The sequence below is a fragment of the Peromyscus maniculatus genome, chromosome 14 (assembly GCF_049852395.1).
Source record: "Peromyscus maniculatus bairdii isolate BWxNUB_F1_BW_parent chromosome 14, HU_Pman_BW_mat_3.1, whole genome shotgun sequence".
NCBI lineage: Eukaryota > Metazoa > Chordata > Mammalia > Rodentia > Cricetidae > Peromyscus > Peromyscus maniculatus.
Window position 1 is genome coordinate 50,832,990 of NC_134865.1, and position 12,621 is coordinate 50,845,610.

General features: G+C 39.3%; 1 protein-coding gene across 13 annotated transcripts in view; it reads left to right on the forward strand.

The window, feature by feature from the left end:
- Gphn (gephyrin) overlaps positions 1-12,621 on the forward strand; it is a 400,632-nt gene that overhangs the window by 320,421 nt on the left and 67,590 nt on the right. The window lies entirely within an intron of this gene.

Here is a 12,621-nt window from a genome sequence, read left to right on the forward strand (position 1 = left end):
CCTCCCTTCATTCTCCCCTGTTTCTTCTCTGCTTTTTGCCTTCGACTTTCCAATAACAACCAGTGACCCTTGTGAGCACTGCTAACTCTTTAAGTGGAAAGAAGTTTCTAGCGTGTGGGACAAAACTCCAAAGCAGTTGGAAGAACACTTACATTTAGGTATGTGGGTTGAAAAATCAAGATAAAAAGACTAAGAAAGCAAGAGGTAGAACAAGCTGGTGGTTCCCTGGCACCAGGAGGCTACATCAGGAAGATTACCAACAGTTCAGAGACAGTCTGGGTGACATAGTAGAGAAGGAACAAGCCAGAGCTACATAGCAAGACCATGTGTCAAAAAACTTTTAGAGCCTGTGTGAGTTTGAGGCCAGCCTGGTTTACAGAGCGAGATCCAGGACAGGCACCAAAACTACACAGAGAAACCCTGTCTCAAAAAACAAAAACAAAAAAAAACAAAAACAAAAAAAAAACCTTTTAGAAGGGAAGAAGAGTGAGTATAAACAGGTTTTAAAAAAAAATAATAAAGAAAGAAAGAAAAGCCAGAGAGATAGCTTAGTGGTTAAGAGCATTGGCTGCTCTTCCAGAGGACCTGGGTTCAATTCCCAGCACTCACATGGCAGCTCACAACTGTCTCTAACTCTAGTTCCAGGTAATCCGACAGTTTCGTACAAACAAAAAAAAAAAACCAATGCACATAAAATAAAAATAAATAAATTTTTTAAAAAAGCCACCTTTAATTCCAGCACTCGGAGACAGAGGCAGGCAAATCCCTGTGACTTCCAGGCCAGCCTGGTCTACAGAGCAAGTTGCAGAACAGCCAAGACTACACAGAGAAACTCTACCTCAAAAAAACCAAATTAAAAAAAAAAAAGCAAGAGTCAGATGATACACAATAGGTATATATATAACTTTATAAACCTAAAACTACATTTGGTAGAAAAAGAATTTGAAAGATTTTAAAAAGAGAAAAGAACATGAAAGTGGCATTCTAACAACTAAAGTCAACACGGTATTTTTATTCTTCATGCTTTTTAAATTTTTTAATTAGTTTATTTTTAATGTGTATGGTTGTTTAGGCTGCTGTGTACCATGTGCATGCTGGAAAAGATGTGAAGAGGGCATTGGGTTCCCTGGGACTAGAATTACAGAGGGTTGTGAGCTGCCCTATGGGTTCTGGAATTCAAATCCTGGTCCCCTGGAGAGCAGCCAGTGCTTTTAATGACCGAGCCCTCTCTCCATGCTGCAAGCCACAGGAAAATGCAATGGAACCCAGTTACTATAACAAAAGCTACTATTTGGAAGGGCAAGGACTTTCCCGAAGGTCCAGCCATGGCTTAAGGAGTCTTGGTGATATTTTAGCTTTTGTATATATATTAACCAGTTCCTGAAATAATTTTCTTGTATGCTATGTATGCTTCCAGGAACTCCTAACAGTGTATTAATCTGAACTACTTCTCCAGCACCCAAGGCCATAATGGCGAACTGTCTCCTGACTTAAAGACCCTTCTGGAGACACTGCCTAGGGGGACAGCTAGTTGCATAGCTTTATTTCTGGTGCAAATGAAGCTCAGACCTACCTTCCTCTCACAGGCCAGGTGGCATTCCAGAGCCTTTGACTCAGAACAAGAGGGTTTTTTGCATACCAGGTGCAATGAAGTATTGAGGCAGAATTCCTAGCTCCCAGCAGAGTTGCCCCACCTGGCTAGGTAGGGGCAAGGCAGAGTTTTGGCAGATTGTAGGTGAATGGAGGGTAGGTGAGGAGGGTAGGAGAAGGAATGATAGGGATGGAGGATTAGAGGATGAAGATGAGGTTGAGAGCAAGAGAGTTTAGTTGGGATTAGGACAATGAGAGGACAGGAGGAAAAGGGACAGAGAAGAGCTGAGTGTGAGAACAGAACTGAAGCTGTGTAGATAGAATTTTGTCTTAGAGGAATAAAGAGGATGGATGTAAGAGCATGGTGTACTTAGATTATTTTCCTGCAGGATACCCCCACATTAGTAGTGTCTCTCCTGGGCCTCTGGGAAGGGAACTAAGAGTCTGGACCTCAAAAGTTACCGAAATCTCCAGATCCCTATGTTTTTTAAATTTTATTTCTCTTCTCTTCCTAATCAAGCTAAGCATTCTCTTGATGTATTCATGGTTTTCATATAGAGGTACTACACAATTCTTCTGACATGTTAAAACAAACAATAATATCTCAGAATCTCCAGTTTAACTTTCTAGAAAAAAAATTAATCTAGAAAGCATATCCCCTTAGAACTTGTTTTGGAATTGTGTTAAAAAAGAAAAAAGCAGGGCTGGAGAGATGGCTCAGAGGTTAAGAGCACTGACTGCTCCTCCAGAGGTCCTGAGTTCAATTCCCAGCAACCACATGGTGGCTCACAGCCATCTGTAATGAGATCTGGTGCCCTCTTCTGGCCTGCAGTCATATATGCTGTATACATAAGAAATAAATAAATCTTTTAAAAAAAGAAAAAAAGCAACTATTTTGAACAAGCCAAAAATTATTTTGAGAAACCTATATAATAGTTTTGAAATATTTTGTCAGAGTAGTTTACCAAGTGAATTTTTAAAGTGTTTTCTTGCATACTTATTAAAGGTGTAGGTAAAAGTATAGGAGATGAAAAAGAACATTATAAAACTGTTCATTCTCTTACTGCCTGGTCCTTGTTAACATCTCATGGATCGAACCCCTATCCAGTGTGTTAAAGTATACAGATTAAACACCCACAGCCATTTTGGTTCAGAATGGGCTCTTTGCCACTTCAGTGACTGCTGTTTCTGGGTCACCATTCTATATGTGTACATCTTCTTTGGCCATAACTTGATTATTCAGTTCATTAATAGCCTATCATTGCTTTCTATCCTAGGCTACTTTAGATAAAGAAGGAAAACTATAAGATATGGAGATTAGTAGATACATAATTGGAATATTTAATTTTAGTTAATTCAATAACAGTTAACAGCCAGGCATAATGGCTCACACCTTTAATCCCAGCACTCAGGAGGCAGAAGCAGGTGCATCTCTGAGTTCAAGGCCAGCCTGGTCTACAGAGTGAGTTCCAGGACAGCCAGAGCTACACAGAGAAACCCTGATTGAAAAAAAAAAAAAAAAAACTAAAAACCAGCTAATACCCTCTATTTAAGGAATTAAATATCTCCTTTACTAACTGTAACAATAAATGGACATTTCCCCACCACCACCTGGAAAAGAATACAAATTATCTTCTACTTAAGTATCCTTACCCTATGCTTCCTGCTATTCATTGGAATGGGCTACAGACTTTTAATTGTAAACAATTAAATTAAAAAATTTGTGATCTAATCACCCAGTATAATTGTCATATGAATTCTTCTGTCACAGCCTCTCTACTGTCTCTTCTCAACCCCCTCTGTCCTGACTGCATCTTAGTGTGGACAGAAATACTACTGTTCTGTGCCTAGCTTTCAGTCTTAGTAGAGTTTCTTAAGAAAAGCAAATTGTGAATCTCTCTGTCTTATTTCTTCCCTTCTCAAAGCTATTTCCTAGGCCCTCTGAAAAGTGTGCTGTTTATACAGGCTTTGGTTTATTCTGTACTAACATGGCTTGATAAAATTTCTTATTATTGAAAATAAAATAATTCCTAACAGTATTCAAGAAGCTTAAGAAGAAATCATGTACCATAGAGAAATAAAATGAAGGATGCTCCCACAGCAAATGATTTAGGGATGAAAATTTTCTATATAATGCGACAATGACTAGTTAGTTATTTGTTGGTATCAATTTTATATCAAGTGACATAACCAGAAATTCACAAATAAAAGAATAACAAAAATAAAAGTGTTTTCAGAACATTAAGAAAACAGAGAGGATCCAGGTTGGTTGATGCTGGCTATAACCCTAGCACTAGAGAGGCTGAGACAGGAGGATTGAAGAGTTCAAAGCCAATCTGGACTAGATAGTGAGTTACAGGCCAGCTTTGACTACAGAGTGATACTGCATTTCCAAAAAACAAACAAACAAACAGTGATGGGGGTAGGGTGGGAAAAGGAGGAGTAAAGTAAAGGCTAGGAAGAGAAGTAGGATAAGAGAGCACATCTGAGTTCTGAAATTCAGCTTTATGAATTATTTACAGCATTTGCGAATGTACTATTAGAATTTGGTTTAACTACATCTTTAAATTTCCAGTTAGAAAGCAGAATGAAAGCTCATTCATTAGCAGATAGGTCGCAAAGGTTAGAAAATATCCTAACACTTTGCAGAAACCCTTAGAATCTATTCATCTTTTCTAATAGCATACTATGCCATATGTAGTTTGTTTCTTTCCAGACTCTGTGTTCATGTGCCACCGTGCCTCTAATTCCCCTTTCCTACCCAGTTTATAGTATTCTTGAAGAATCACAGCTCATTTCACGGATCTTTTTAGTGGATGTCTTCAAATAAATGTCTTCATGTTCAATAGACTGGTAATTGTTTTTTCTGTCTCCAGAAGAAATAGTAAGCCTTGCTTTGGATGTGCAGTGAAGTTGTTTGTGATTTCATTAGTTTTTATTCCTTAAGTTTTCTCTTACTCTGAATTTTTCTGCATTCATTTGCTCTACCATCACAGTCCCCCAAAAGGAGCATTTCCCAGACCACCGTTGTTGGCACTATCTTGTAGATGCACTGCTTCAGAATCTATTTTTAAAAGATCTCCAGGTCATTTAGATACACGAGAAGGTTTTGGAAACACTGTGTAAGGAAAGTAATAAGATTGACTCCTGTTGATACCAAGAACTCTCCACATCATTGGTTAACTGAGCCCTACTTGGCTGGCATTATACTTATTTGTCAGGTAGAAAGATGGAGAACATAGTTCAAGTAAGCAGGTATTCTCCCCCATGTTAATGCATTTTGCAAGATAACAAAAGATCTTGCTGGTTAGAATCACATAAGAACTCTGTAGATGCTTTTCTGACACTGACCAGGCTTGCCTTGAGTTACTCCAGATAATTAACTGTAATTCAAATTCTAAACAGTCTTATTAATAAAAAACCCAGAGCCAGATATTGGGGTCAAAACCTGAGAGATCAGAGGAATAGGAAAAGCCACAGCCAGTCTCACCTTACAGATGCCTCAGTCTCCAAAAAGAGACCTACTTCCTGTTTACCCACACCTATATGACATTCTGTTCTACAATCTTACTTCCTCTCTCCACCCAGCTACATCACTTCCTGTATGTCTGTACAGACCTCCAGACCTTTATGATTAGTGCTGGGATTAAAGGTGTGTGCCACCACACCTGGCTCTCTTCCCAGTGTGGCCTTGAACTCAGATCTAGGTGGATCTCTACCTCCTGAGTGCTAGGATAAAAGGCATGTGCTACCATAGCCTGACTTCTGTGTTTAATACAATGGCTGGCTTTTTTGCTCTGATCCTCAGATAAACTTTATTGGGGTACACAGATAAAATATCACCACAATTAACAGTCTCTTTATTCATTATTCATTTTCATTATTCAATGACTTTTCTTTGGAGTGTTAATACAGAACCATGAGGTAGGCCTTTTGAGTGTATGGACAGGGAGGGGCCAATAAAAGGAGGAAAATTGAAGAGCACAGGGTCTCCAAAACGAAATAGGGCTGGAGAGAGATGGTTGGGTGGTTAAAGCGCCTTCCATGTGAGCATGAGGACTAGAGTTCAGACCTCCAGAACTCACATAACTTCTAGATGGTATGGCAGCTCACCTGTAATTCCAGCACTTGGAAAGTGGAGACAGAGGTCCCCAAAGTAAGCTAGATTCCTAGACCAGCCATATAGACAAGCTCTGGGAACAACTGAGAAACACTCCAGAATCCACCTCAGGCCTCCACACACAAGAGCATAGATGTGCATGTGAACGTACATAAACACATGTACCCACACGTATACACATGAGGAATAAAAACAAGAATAAATAAAGGAATTGACCCCCTACTTCTAAGGAGCTGAAGAAACCAAATATATACATTAATGGAATTATTTTAGGATATTTCCAAGGCATAACAGTAATAAGTACAAGTCAGTTTTTAAACTTCCTTCCTAAGTATTATTAGAACTCCAAATTCATTTCTTTATTCTTTTAACATGTTTATTGAGTATCAGTAATGAGTGGCTAGACACTACAAGACAGAGTAACATAAATTATACAGAATCAATCAGAGCAATCTTTCTAGGCATTCTCGTTATATGAATATTGATTCAGATTTTGAAGAAAGTATGCATGGACCAGAAGAAAATAAAAAGAATGACAAATATGGGATTTGCTGTTAGAAAATATTTGTCAGTTCATTCATGAAATTATCTTTCTAAAAAGATTGTTAAGAACCACACATTCAGTTATTGAACACTTTGAATACTTTACATATTAAACACTTTTACCTATTATATGGCAAACACTAAACACTAGAAACATTAGAACAAGTAAACTAATAACTGAAAATATTTTTAGAGGTTGTACTTAAGTTATTTCAGGTTATACCAAAGTAGGTGAAGAATACATACTTTAAGGTATATAAAGATCACATGAGCTAGAGGCCTTTGCACATGTAATGGAGCATTTCCACTTCATCACATGTAGCTGGAATTTTCTTTAAGCCACCAGCCAGCTCCCAAATAAAGACATGGAGACTTATTATTAATCATGAATGCTTGTCTTTAACTTAGGCTTGTCTCATTAGCTCTTTTAACTTAATTTTACCTGTTTCTATCTATCTATGTTTTGCCTCAGAGCTTTTTAACCTTTCTTTCTTTCTGTGTGTCCTACTTTCCTGCTTCCTTCGTGTCTGGCTGACTGGCCCCTGACATCTCTTTTTCTTTCTTCCCTTCTCATGAGCCTAAATTCCTCCCCCTACTTACTCTCCCAGCCCCCCAAAGTCCCACCTATACCTCCTTCCTTGCTAATGGCCATTCAGCTTTTTATTAGGCCAATCAGGTGCCTTAGGCAGGGAAGGTAGAACAGCAACACATTGTTACATAGTTATACAAATGCAGCACCTTTGCATAGTTAAATATTCCACAACAATCACACACACACATCCTGCTATGGGATGTCTTTCTGTATGCTGTGAATACGTGTTGCTCTGATTGGTTGATAAATAAAGCCATTTGGCCTAAGGCAAGTCAGGTTAGAGCTAGGTGGGAAATTGAAGAGAGAGGCAGGAAGAAAGGCAGAAGGGGAGAGAGACGCCAGCACAGCCAGGAGAAGCAAGATGTGAAAATACAGGTAAGCCACGGCCACATGGCAACTTATAGATTAATAGAAATGGGTCAAGTTATAAAAGAACAAGACAAGCTTTGTGCCATAGGCCATCCAGTTTGTAAATAATATAAGCCACTGTGTGTTTACTTGGGACTAAGCAGCTTCAGGACACAAGTGGGAGGGGGCGAGACACAGGACAACATCTGACTACAGCACCCCTCTACTTACTTAGTTGTTACTTATCCTTCATACTCAAATCATAAATCTTTTTGTCTGAATAAGCTTTTCTGACCCTCCTGAGTACCTCAGGAGTTTTCACTATATAACTTAATAAAAGCACGTTTCTAACCATATGTGGTGGTACATGTCTGTAAGCCTGGCAGAGAATAAGGCAGAATAATTGTATTTTAAGGCTAGCCTGAGCTATGTAGCTAGAGCCTGCCCCCCCAGACACACCCAAAAAAAAATCTTTAAAGAGATTTTTCTAATCTGTGCTTATATGTTCATTAATGTGATTATCTGGTTAATATCTTCTTCTAATATCTCCTAATATCAATATTTTTACATCTCCTAATATCAATGGCTTGGGGTTTTTTTGGGCCACTTTTGTGCATGAGAAAAAGTACATTAAGCAAGTTATACATCATAAGCCAATGTTATACACATATAATGTATACAGTACATATGAATATGTATGTACAGGTAGATGGAAAAACCAGTTTTATGAAACAGTAGTTATGCATGATGAATGCATACCTATTGAACTGCTGGATCTTGAATGTAGGACCTTGGACATACAAGGCAGATGTTCTGCCACTACTTTTATGGGGAAGGGTATTTGATTTTAAGATAGGTATCTCACCATGTTACCTAGGCTGGTCCTGAATTGTGACACACAATGGCAATACCACTTATCTGGAGCAGCTGAGACTGCAGTCACATACCTCTGCACTTGACCTATGAAATAACATTTTTCTGCTCTTTTCCAGTAGCAGAATGTTTATAAGGTGATATTATATTCCATTGCCATTTTGGATCCAGAGTTTGAAAAAACTTGAAACAGTCTAGCACAGCCTTAAAATGGAAATAATGTCATTTTACTCTCTACACGGTCCTCAGCACTTAATTTGACACAGAGAGTAGAAGACACTTGGTAGGAATTTACTGAAAGACTTAAAGGGTGACTATTTATGTATATGTCCTGATTATCTTTACCTTTAGTAGCAAGCTTGGAGGCTTAATAGTTTTGCTGAAAGTCCTGAATCTAGTAATAGGCAGAGACATGATTCAGATTCAGCTCTGCTCTAGTACTTCAAGCCATGCTTTCACTCTTGTGCAAAAAGAAAAAGGAAAGAAAGAATTAGAAATCTAGATTGCTGTGAGAGGAAACAAGCAGATGATTATTTTCTCTAGTAGAGAAATAATTAAATAATTCAAAGAAGCTCGTTCACATTTGACAGTCTGGAATTATAAAATATAATTAATTCATCAGTTTTACAATAAACAGTAATTTGCTTTAAAATAATGCAAAAATAAGTTGTTTAATATATTAACATTTGCCGGGCGGTGGTGGCGCACGCCTTTAATCCCAGCACTTGGGAGGCAGAGGCAGGCGGATCTCAGTGAGTTCGAGGCCAGCCTGGGCTACCAAGTGAGTTCCAGGAAAGGCGCAAAGCTACAAAGGGAAACCCTGTCTTGAAAAACCAAAAAAAAAAAAAAAAAAAAAAAATATATATATATATATATATATATATATATTAACATTAGTAAAATGTTGATATTTCTTGAAGTAATGGTTTTGCCTGTGTTTTAAATTGTTTAAAAGGGGTTTTTTGGTATGCACATTGTTTTTATAATTTATTTATTTTTACATCATCCCGGTCACAGTTTCATCTCCCTCCTCTTCTCCCAGGCCCTCCGTCCTACCCAGCTTCTGTTCCCAACCTCCCAGTCCACTCCTCCTCCATTCTTTTTAGGTAAGAGCAGGTCTCTCATGAGCATCAACAAAATATGGCATATCAAGTTGCAGTAAGACTAGGCATATCCCATGTATTAAGCCTAGGCAAGGCAACCCAGTATGAGGAATAAGGTCCCAAAAGCCGGTAAAAAAAAGTTGGAGACAGCCCCTGTTTCCACGGTTAGGAGTCTCACAAGAGGATCAAGCTACACTACTGTCACGTGTATGCAGAGTGCCTAGGTCAGGCCCATGCAGGCTCGCTGGTTGTCCGTTCTGTCTCTGTGAGCCCCTATGAGCCCAGGTTTGTTGATTCTGTAGGTTTTCTTGTGATGTCCTTGACCCCTCTGGCTCCTACAATCCTTCCTCTCTCTATTCTGCAGGATTTCCTGAGCTCTACCTAATGTTTGGCTGTGGGTCTACATCTCTTTCCATCAGTTGCTGGATGAAGCCTCTCTGATAACAGTTGTGCTAGGCACCAATCTATGTGTATAGCAGAATAGCATTAGGCATCATTACATTGACTTTTTCTTCCTCTAATCATGTTTGGTTCTATCCTAGGTCTCTGGGCCAGCCAGCCTGTAGGTTCTGGTGCACCAGGTAGTGTCAGGGGTGGCATGGGTTTTAGGCTAGACCAGTCATTGGTTGGCCACTCCCTCCATCTCTAGGCCACCCTTATCCGAGCATATCTTATAGCAGGACAGATTATAGGTCAAAGGGAGTTGGTTTCCCACTCCCTCCACTTGAAGTCTTGCCTAGTCACAAGAGATGACCAGTTCACACTACATATCCACTATTGCTAGGAATCTTAGTTGGGGTCATCCTTGGAAATTCCCTTCTGCCGGGTTTCTACCTGACCCCAAAATGCCCCCACTTTTAATACTCTCTCCCTCTGTCTACCCCTCAACCTGATCCCTCAAGTTCCTATCCTCACCTGCCCTCAGTCTACTCACCAAATCTCTTCCATTTCCCCTTCTGAGGGAGATCTGGGTGTCCCTCCCTCCCCCCCCATGAACCCTCTTTGTTACCTAGCCTCTCTGCGTCTGTGGATTGGAGCATGGTTATCCTTATTTTACAGCTAATATCCAGTTAAGTGTGAGTACATGCCATGTCTGACTTTCTTGGTCTGGGTTACCTCACTCAGAATGATTTTTTTCTAGTTCTATCCATTTGCCTTCAAATCTCCTGAATCGCCTAGTGTTGAAAGGTTTTTTGTTTTTTTTTTTTTAATGAACCTATAAAAGTGGCATTATAAAAATAGCATTTCAGGAAAACTTTTCTAATTTAGTATGATAGGTTTCCAAAAAATACAAAACTTCAAGAATTTATTCACTGAGATAATATTTATAAAGAACAAGACACAACATGTACTAATAAAAGGGATCCAGTATTAATTTTTGTCCCTTGCAGGGACATCAAAGTAACAAAGTCAACTGTGGAAAAAAAAGTAACTCATAAACAATATTTTATGTAAGCCTTTAGAAAAAGAAATACTGCCTTGTTCTTAAGAAACAGCTAAGCATGATAATACATGATTGTAATCCTAACTCTTTGAAGGTGGAGACGGGATCAGTGCAAGTTCAAGAACTGTGGGCTACATGCTGAATTACAGGACAGCTTGTACTGCAAAGGCAGCTCTTACAAAGGATGGGCAAAACGGAGAGAAGGAAGGAAAGAATAAAATGAGTCCATAGTTCTCCTTTAAAATGAAAGATGTTTAGTTGTCACTGTTATTGCCAATATAATTAACTATTCATATATAATGTGTTATCTTTTCCATATATAGGTCTCAACCCCCCTTGCCATATCAATGACATGGAAATAACATTAGTGATCCTAAAACTCATTAGATATGCTTTGCATTGCCAGTAGTATTGATCTGAAACCCAAGTAATATATCAGGAAAACATACTATTCTTTAGGAATTTTTCCCCCAGTCATTGCTTTACTATATGTATCAGGCACTAGAAAAGGAATGGATGAGACTAAACAAGAAAAGTTGTTTGTTTGTTTGGTTGGTTTTGGTTTTTTGAGACAGGGTTTCTTTTTTTTTTTTTTTTTACAACACCATTCAGTTCAACATAATAGCCACAGATTCCCCTGTTCTCCCCCTCTCGCCCCCTCCCCCTCCCCCCAGCCCACCCCCCATTCCCACCTCCTCCAGATCAAGGTCTCCCCCCGAGGACCGGGGTCAACCTGGTAGACTCAGTCCAGGCAGGTCCAGTCCCCCCCTCCCAGACCGAGCCAAGCGTCCCTGCATAAGTCCCAGGTTTCAAACAGCCAACTCATGCAACGAGCCCAGGACCCGGCACCAACGCACCGCTGCCTCCCAAACAGATCAAGCCAAATGACTGAGACAGGGTTTCTGTGTATCCCTGGCTGTCCTGGAACTCACTCTGTAGACCAGGCTGACCTCAAAATCACAGAAATCCGCCTGCCTCTGCCTCCCAAGTGCTGGGACTAAAGGTGTGTGCCACCAATGCCCAGCTGAAAAGTTTATTTTGTTTTGTCTTGTTTAAGTCCCAATTCTGGGATTTTTTTTTTCAAATTTGAGATAAATGGCTTTAAGAGCTGGGGATAAAAGCTCAGTAGGTAAACATGCTTGCCAAGTAAGCTTGAGAACCTGAGCTCATATCCTCAGAATCAAGCATGAGTGTCTATAATCCCAAAGCTTCTACAGGGGAATGGAAGGAGGAAACAGAAGTTCAAGGACCAGCTAGTCCACCATATATAGCCAGAAAATGACAGAGACATTGTCTTAAATAAGGGAGTAGGAAAGGTTGTCTGTCCTCTGAGATCCACATTTGCACTATACTACACTTGTGCTTGCATTTGCACACACAAATGCACATATATGCTCAAAAGATTTTTGAAGTAATTTTACCTGGCACATGTGGTACATGTCTATAATTCCAGTAAGCGGAAGGCAGATGGAGGAGAGCTGCCTCAAACTCAAGCCCAGCCTGATCTGCATAGCACACCCCCACCCATATAGGGCCATACAATGAGATCCTGTCTCAAAAAAACATTTTTTTTACTAAATACTTTTCATTCCTAAAAATGAAAATAAGTAGCCAGAAATGGGAGTGTAACTCAGTGTTAGAGCACTTGCCTGGCATGGCAAGGCCCTAGTTCCAGCACTAAAAATACTAAGTGGATAATATGATGCAGTAAAGCTTGTTTATTCCAGCTCATAAACAGCATTATTTCTAATCCATTGATTTTCTGATTTTATTTTAAATAAATAAGAAAATGTTAAGAAGTTAAAAAAAAATTAGAAAAAATTGGAGAAGTTTGAATATGTGAAGTGATGTGTTCATATATCTGTGACTGTGCACTTATTATTACAAGTACATGGGTCAGTTATGCCATTTGAAAGAATAAGCCAAATGAACATCATGTTAGAAAGCACAAGTATGGAAAGGATGGCATCTCATGAAGACCATCTCCAGTGATGTCAAGGAAGGGCGC